At 44.9% G+C, this 6,340-nt stretch overlaps 1 long non-coding RNA gene across 1 annotated transcript in view; it reads right to left on the bottom strand.

Annotated features, from left to right (window-relative positions):
- The window catches only part of LOC309370306, a 343,221-nt gene extending 336,965 nt beyond the window's left edge, over positions 1 to 6,256 (bottom strand). The window contains exon 1 of the long non-coding RNA XR_014168506.1: positions 5,983 to 6,256. This is a non-coding gene — a long non-coding RNA (uncharacterized lncRNA). The remainder of the gene's footprint in view (positions 1 to 5,982) is intronic.
- Between the last annotated feature and the right edge of the window lie 84 nt (positions 6,257 to 6,340).

Consider the following 6,340-nt stretch of genomic DNA (forward strand, 5'->3'; position numbering starts at 1 on the left):
ATAGACAGGGAGCCAATATGCATCCTTGGCGCACTCCCTTGTTTATTGGTATCGAATTTGTGAGATCGCCCGCAGGGGTAAGTCTCACTCTAGCAAGGGTGCCTTCATGGAGCTGACTTATAAGCCATAGGAGTCTTCTATCAATGCCCTGTTTCGCAAGTTTCTCCCATAGAATATTTCTAGGAACGCTGTCAAAGGCTGCCTTTAGGTCTAAGAAGGCAGCACAGAGGTAGCCCCGGGGGGGAGAGGAGTACTTTCGTGCCAGATGGTAAAGAACTATCGCATGATCGGTTGTAGAGCGTTTAATTCTGAACCCTGCTTGTTCGTGGCCAATCTGATTAGTCTCATCTACCCATCGCAATAGTTTAGTCAGCAAAAAGCTGGCATAAATTTTCCCTATGATCGAAAGGAGGCTGATGTTACGGTAGTTTTCCGGCTCCATTGGAGAACCTTTTTTGTGAATTGGTACTATAATGGCCTCCTTCCATATTTTGGGGATGAGGCCAGAAGCGTTGATTGCATCAAAGGTTTTGGTCAAGATGCCAGCCCACCATTTTGGGTGTAGTTTAATGGCTTCAGCAGGGATCAGATCGGGCCCTGGGGCTTTACCCGGTTTCAGCTGCGCTATTAGCTTGGCTATTTCGTCCGGATCGGTGGGAGGCCAAATAGGTAGGTGGGTAAACAGTTGCGTCAGGTGGTCGGAGGGAGCATCTGCCTGTGAGAAGCATTTCTTCAGGAACAATTCCCATGTCAGTGCAGGGATGACTGCCCTTGGGTATTTCCTCACCCTTCTGTTGATCAAAGACCAGAATTCCCTGGATCTGTGTGATTTTGAAGCAGTAATCAAAGCCTGCCAGCGATTGTGTTGCCACTCACGTTTGGCAGTTTTCTGCGTGCGTTTGTAAACTAGCTTGGCTTGTGCATAACTAGCTGGCAGAGTAGCTGCATCGGAGGTCTTATATACATTATATATAGCACGGAGGCGCTGTCTTGCTTGTTTACACTGAGAATAGCCGAAAGTCAGATTTTTGAAGAAATTGTGATCCCGGGGCTTAGGGATTTTTTCAAAAAAACCTTTTTCTGACAGTTAAGTTGTCGAGGGCTGATTGCTTTTCCTGAGATAAAAATCCTTCTGTTTGGACCGGCAAACCTCTCGGGAGCATTTGCAACCGTTTGGCACCATTTTTCAGTTATTGACCGAAAGTCAGATTTTTGATGAAATTGTGACCCCGGGAATTAGGGATTTTTTCCAAAAAAAAAAATTCTGCAGGTTAAGTTGTTGAGGGCTGATTTCTTTTCCTGAGATAAAGAGCCTTCTGTTTCGACCGCCAAACCTCTCAGGGGAGCATATGCAACCATTTGGCACCATTTTTGAGTGAATGGCCGAAAGTCAGATTTTTCATCAAATTGTGAACCCGGGGCTTAGGGATTTTTTCAAAAAAATCTTTTTCTGCCGGTTAAGTTGTTGAGAGCTGATTTCTTTTCCTGTAATAAAAAGCCTTCTGTTTCGACCGCCAAACCTCTCAGGGGAGCATTTGCAACCGCCTGGCACCATTTTTGAGTGGAATGCCAAAAGTCAGATTTTTGATGAAATTGTGACCCCGGGGCTTAGGGATTTTTTCAAAAAAAAAATTTTCTGCCAGTTAAGTTGTCGAGGGCTGATTTCTTTTCTTGAAATAAAAAGCCTTCTGTTTCGACCGCCAATCCTCTCAGGGGAGCATTTGCAACCGTATGGCAGCTTTTTTCCGTGAATGGCCGAAATACAGATTTTTGATGAAATTGTGACCCCGGGGCTTAGGGAATTTCCCCCCCCCAAAAAAAATTCTGCAGGTTAAGTTGTCGAGGGCTGATTTCTTTTCCTGTGATAAAAAGCCTTCTGTTTCGACTGCCAATCCTCTCAGGGGAGCATTTGCAACCGTAGGGCAGCTTTTTTCAGTGAATGGCCGAAAGTCAGATTTTTGATGAAATTGTGACCCCGGGGCTTAGGGAATTTCCCCCCCCAAAAAAAAAAAAAATTCTGCAGGTTAAGTTGTCGAGGGCTGATTTCTTTTCCTGTGATAAAAATCCATCTGTTTCCACCGAAAAACCTTTCAGGGGATTGTTTGCAACACTTTGGCTGCATTTTTGAGTGAACTGCAGAACGTCAGATTTTTGCTGAAATTGTGACCGCGCGGCTTAGGGATTTTTGCAAAAACAAGTTGTTCAGACGTTGAGGGCTTATTCTGTTTCAGATGATAAAAGCCCATCTGTTTCCACCGGAAAACTTTTCAGGGGATCGTTTGCAACACTTTCGCAGCATTTTTGAGTGAATTGCAGAACGTCAGATTTTTGCTGAAATTGTGACCGCGCGGCTTAGGGATTTTTGCAAAAAAAAGTTGTTCAGACGTCGAGGGCTAATTCTCTTTCTGATGATAAAAACCCATCCGTTTCAACCGGAAAAAAAATCAGGGGATCATTTGCAACAGTTTGGCTGCATTTTTGAGTGAATTGTAAAAGGTCAGATTTTTGCTGAAATTTTGACCGCGCGGCTTAGGGATTTTTGCAAAGAAAAGTTGTTCAGACGTCGAGGGCTAATTCTCTTTCTGATGATAAAAACCCATCCGTTTCAACCGAAAAAAAATTTCAGGGGATCATTTGCAACAGTTTTGCAGCATTTTTGAGTGAATTGTAAAAGGTCAGATTTTTGCTGAAATTTTGACCGCGCGGCTTAGGGATTTTTGCAAAGAAAAGTTGTTCAGACGTCGAGGGCTAATTCTCTTTCTGATGATAAAAACCCATCCGTTTCAACCGAAAAAAACTTTCAGGGGATCATTTGCAACAGTTTGGCAGCATTTTTGAGTGAATTGCAGGTCAGATTTTTGCTGGAATTCTGACCGCGCGGCTTAGGGATTTTTGCAAAAAAAGGTTGTTCAGACGTCAAGGGCTTATTCTGTTTCCGATTATAAAAACCCATCTGTTTCCACCGAAAAAACTTTCAGGGGATCGTTTTCAACAGTTTGGCAGCATTTTTGAGTGAATTGCAGAACGTCCGATTTTTGCTGAAATTGTGACTGCGCGGCTTAGGGATTTTTGCAAAAAAACGTTCAGATGTTGAGGGCTTATTCTGTTTTAGATTATAAAAGCCCATCTGCTTCCACCGGAAAACCTTTCAGGGGATCGTTTCCAACACTTTGGCAGCATTTTTGAGTGAATTGCAGAACGTCAGATTTTTGCTGAAATTGTGACCACGCAGCTGAGGGATTTTTTCAAAAAAAGGTTGTTCAAACGTTGAGGGCTAGTTCTGTTTCTGATGATAAAAACCCATCTGTTTCCACCGAAAAAACTTTCAGGGGATCGTTTTCAACAGTTTGGCAGCTTTTTTGAGTGAATTGCAGAACGTCCGATTTTTGCTGAAATTGTGACTGCGCGGCTTAGGGATTTTCGCAAAAAAAAGTTGGTCAGACATCAGGGCTTATTCTGTTTCTGATGATAATAGCCCATCTGTTTCCACCGAAAAACCTTTCAGGGGATCGTTTGCATCACTTTGGCAGCATTTTTGAGTGAATTGCAGAACGTCAGATTTTTTTGAAATTGTGACCGCGCGGCTTAGGGATTTTTGCAAAAAAATGTTCAGATGTTGAGGGCTTATTCTGTTTTAGATTATAAAAGCCCATCTGTTTCCACCGGAAAACCTTCAGGGGATCGTTTGCAACAGTTTGGCAGCATTTTTGAGTGAATTGCAGAACGTCAGATTTTTGCTGAAATTGTGACCACGCGGCTTAGGGATTTTTTCAAAAAAATGTTGTTCAAACGTTGAGGGCCAATTCTGTTTCTGATGATAAAAACCCATCTGTTTCCACCGAAAAACCTTTCAGGGGTTCGTTTGCAACAGTTTGGCAGCATTTTTGAGTGAAGTGCAGAAGGTCAGATTTTTACTGAAATTGTGACCGCGCGGCTTAGGGATTTTTTCAAAAAAAGGTTGTTCAGACGTCGAGGGCTAATTCTGTTTCTGATGATAAAAACCTTCAGGGGATCGTTTGCAACTGTTTGGCAGCATTTTTGAGTGAATTGCAGAATGTCAGATTTTTGCTGAAATTGTGACCGCGCATTTTAGGGATTTTTTCAAAAAAATGTTGTTCAAACGTCGAGAGCTAATTCTGTTTCTGATGATAATAACCCAGCTGTTTCCACCGGAAAAACTTTCAGGGGATCGTTTGCAACAGTTTGGCAGCATTTTTGAGTGAATTGCAGAAGGCCAGATTTTTGCTGAAATTGTGACCGCGCGGCTTAGGGATTTTTTCAAAAAAAGGTTGTTCAGACGTCGAGGGCTTATTCTGTTTCCGATTATAAAAGCCCATCTGTTTCCACCGAAAAACCTTTCAGGGGATCGTTTGCAACAGTTTGGCAGCATTTTTGAGTGAATTGCAGAACGTCAGATTTTTGCTGAAATTGTGACCACGCGGCTTAGGGATTTTTTCAAAAAAAGGTTGTTCAGACGTCGAGGGCTTATTCTGTTTCCGATGATAAAAACCCATCCGTTTCCACCGAAAAACCTTTCAGGGGATCGTTTGCAACAGTTTGGCAGCATTTTTGAGTGAAGTGCAGAAGGTCAGATTTTTGCTGAAATTGTGACCGCGCGGCTTAGGGATTTTTTCAAAAAAAGGTTGTTCAGACGTCGAGGGCTAATTCTGTTTCTGATGATAAAAACCCATCCGTTTCAACCGAAAAAACTTTCAGGGGATCGTTTTCAACAGTTTAGCAGCATTTTTCAGTGAATTGCTGAACGCCCGATTTTTGCTGAAATTGTGACTGCGCGGCTTAGGGATTTTTGCAAAAAAAAGTTGGTCAGACATCAGGGCTTATTCTGTTTCTGATGATAATAGCCCATCTGTTTCCACCGAAAAACCTTTCAGGGGATCGTTTGCAACACTTTGGCAGCATTTTTGAGTGAATTGCAGAAGGTCAAATTTTTGCTGAAATTGTGACCGCGCAGCTTAGGGATTTTTTCAAAAAAAGGTTGTTCAAACATCGAGGGCTGATTCTGTTTCTGATGATAAAAACCCATCTGTTTCCACTGTAAAAACTTTCAGGGGATCGTTTGCAACAGTTTGGCAGCATTTTTGAGTGAATTGCAGAAGGTCAGATTTTTTTGAAATTGTGACCGCGCGGCTTAGGGATTTTTGCAAAAAAAGGTTGTTCAGACGTCAAGGGCTTATTCTGTTTCCGGTTATAAAAACCCATCTGTTTCCACCGAAAAAACTTTCAGGGGATCGTTTGCAACAGTTTGGCAGCATTTTTGAGTGAATTGCAGAAGGTCAGATTTTTGCTGAAATTGTGACCGCGCGGCTTATGGATTTTTGCATTTAAAAAGTTGTTCAGCTCTCGACAACTTAACCGGCATAAAAAGATTTTTTGAAAAAATCCCTAAGCAAACTGCGGGAGGCAGTGGAAGACAGGAGTGCCTGGCGTGCTCTGGTCCATGGGGTCATGAAGAGTCGGACATGACTAAACGACTAAACAACAACAAGGTCCTACACAAATCCAGAGTGGAAGGAGGCGTCTCGTACCCCTCCTTCCAGCAACTCCCACAGCCAAGCTGGTGCCAAAGGTATTGCTCTGATTTCTTTTGGATCACATCAGTGAGGCCGAAAAGGCATGTCATCTGGGCAGCAGTTCACCCCCAAAAGCACACTCCATTGTCTCTCCAGACAGATAGCAGCTTATTTCCTGTCTCCCAATATTCTTAAGCAGGCATAGGAAACCTTTGGCCCTCCAGATGTTTAGGGACTACAATTCCCAGCATCCCTGACCACTGGTCCTGTTAGCTGGGGATCATGGGAGTTGTAGTCCCAAAACATCTGGAGGGCCAAAGATTGCCTATGCCTGTTCTTAAGACTCCCAAGGGTGGAAGCAAACCTGCGAGGTTTGTAATAGGCGCTACCCCATTGTCCTGACCGCATGTCTCCCTCCTAGTTACTGAAATGCCAGACGCGAGTAGTCCACCTTTTTTAACTAGGACTCGGCTACCACGAGACTACATATCCCGGCAGCTCTTGCGGGCCTTGCGGAAGCGCCGAGGGCGCGTTGCTAGCGGCAACGCGGGTCCCAACATCCGGGGTCCCTCCCACGCTCCGTTAACGACCAACAGCGCCCCGGCGTCGGCGGAAAGTCCCGCCCCCCGCTCTTTCCCGGCCGCGGGAGCGCCCGGCGATTGGGCGGCGGCGCTGGGGAGGGCGGAGACCTCTGGGCGGCTTGGCCCGGAGCCCGCCTGCCCGCGTCACAAAGGCCCGGTGGGCGGACGAGGGAGGAGGCGGGCTGCGCGCCGCGTTGTGAGGGGAGGGGGCGGGAGTGAGTGCGGCTA

This window comes from Podarcis melisellensis (assembly GCF_964234715.1).
Source record: "Podarcis melisellensis genome assembly, chromosome: 5".
Classification (NCBI taxonomy): Eukaryota; Metazoa; Chordata; class Lepidosauria; order Squamata; family Lacertidae; genus Podarcis; species Podarcis melisellensis.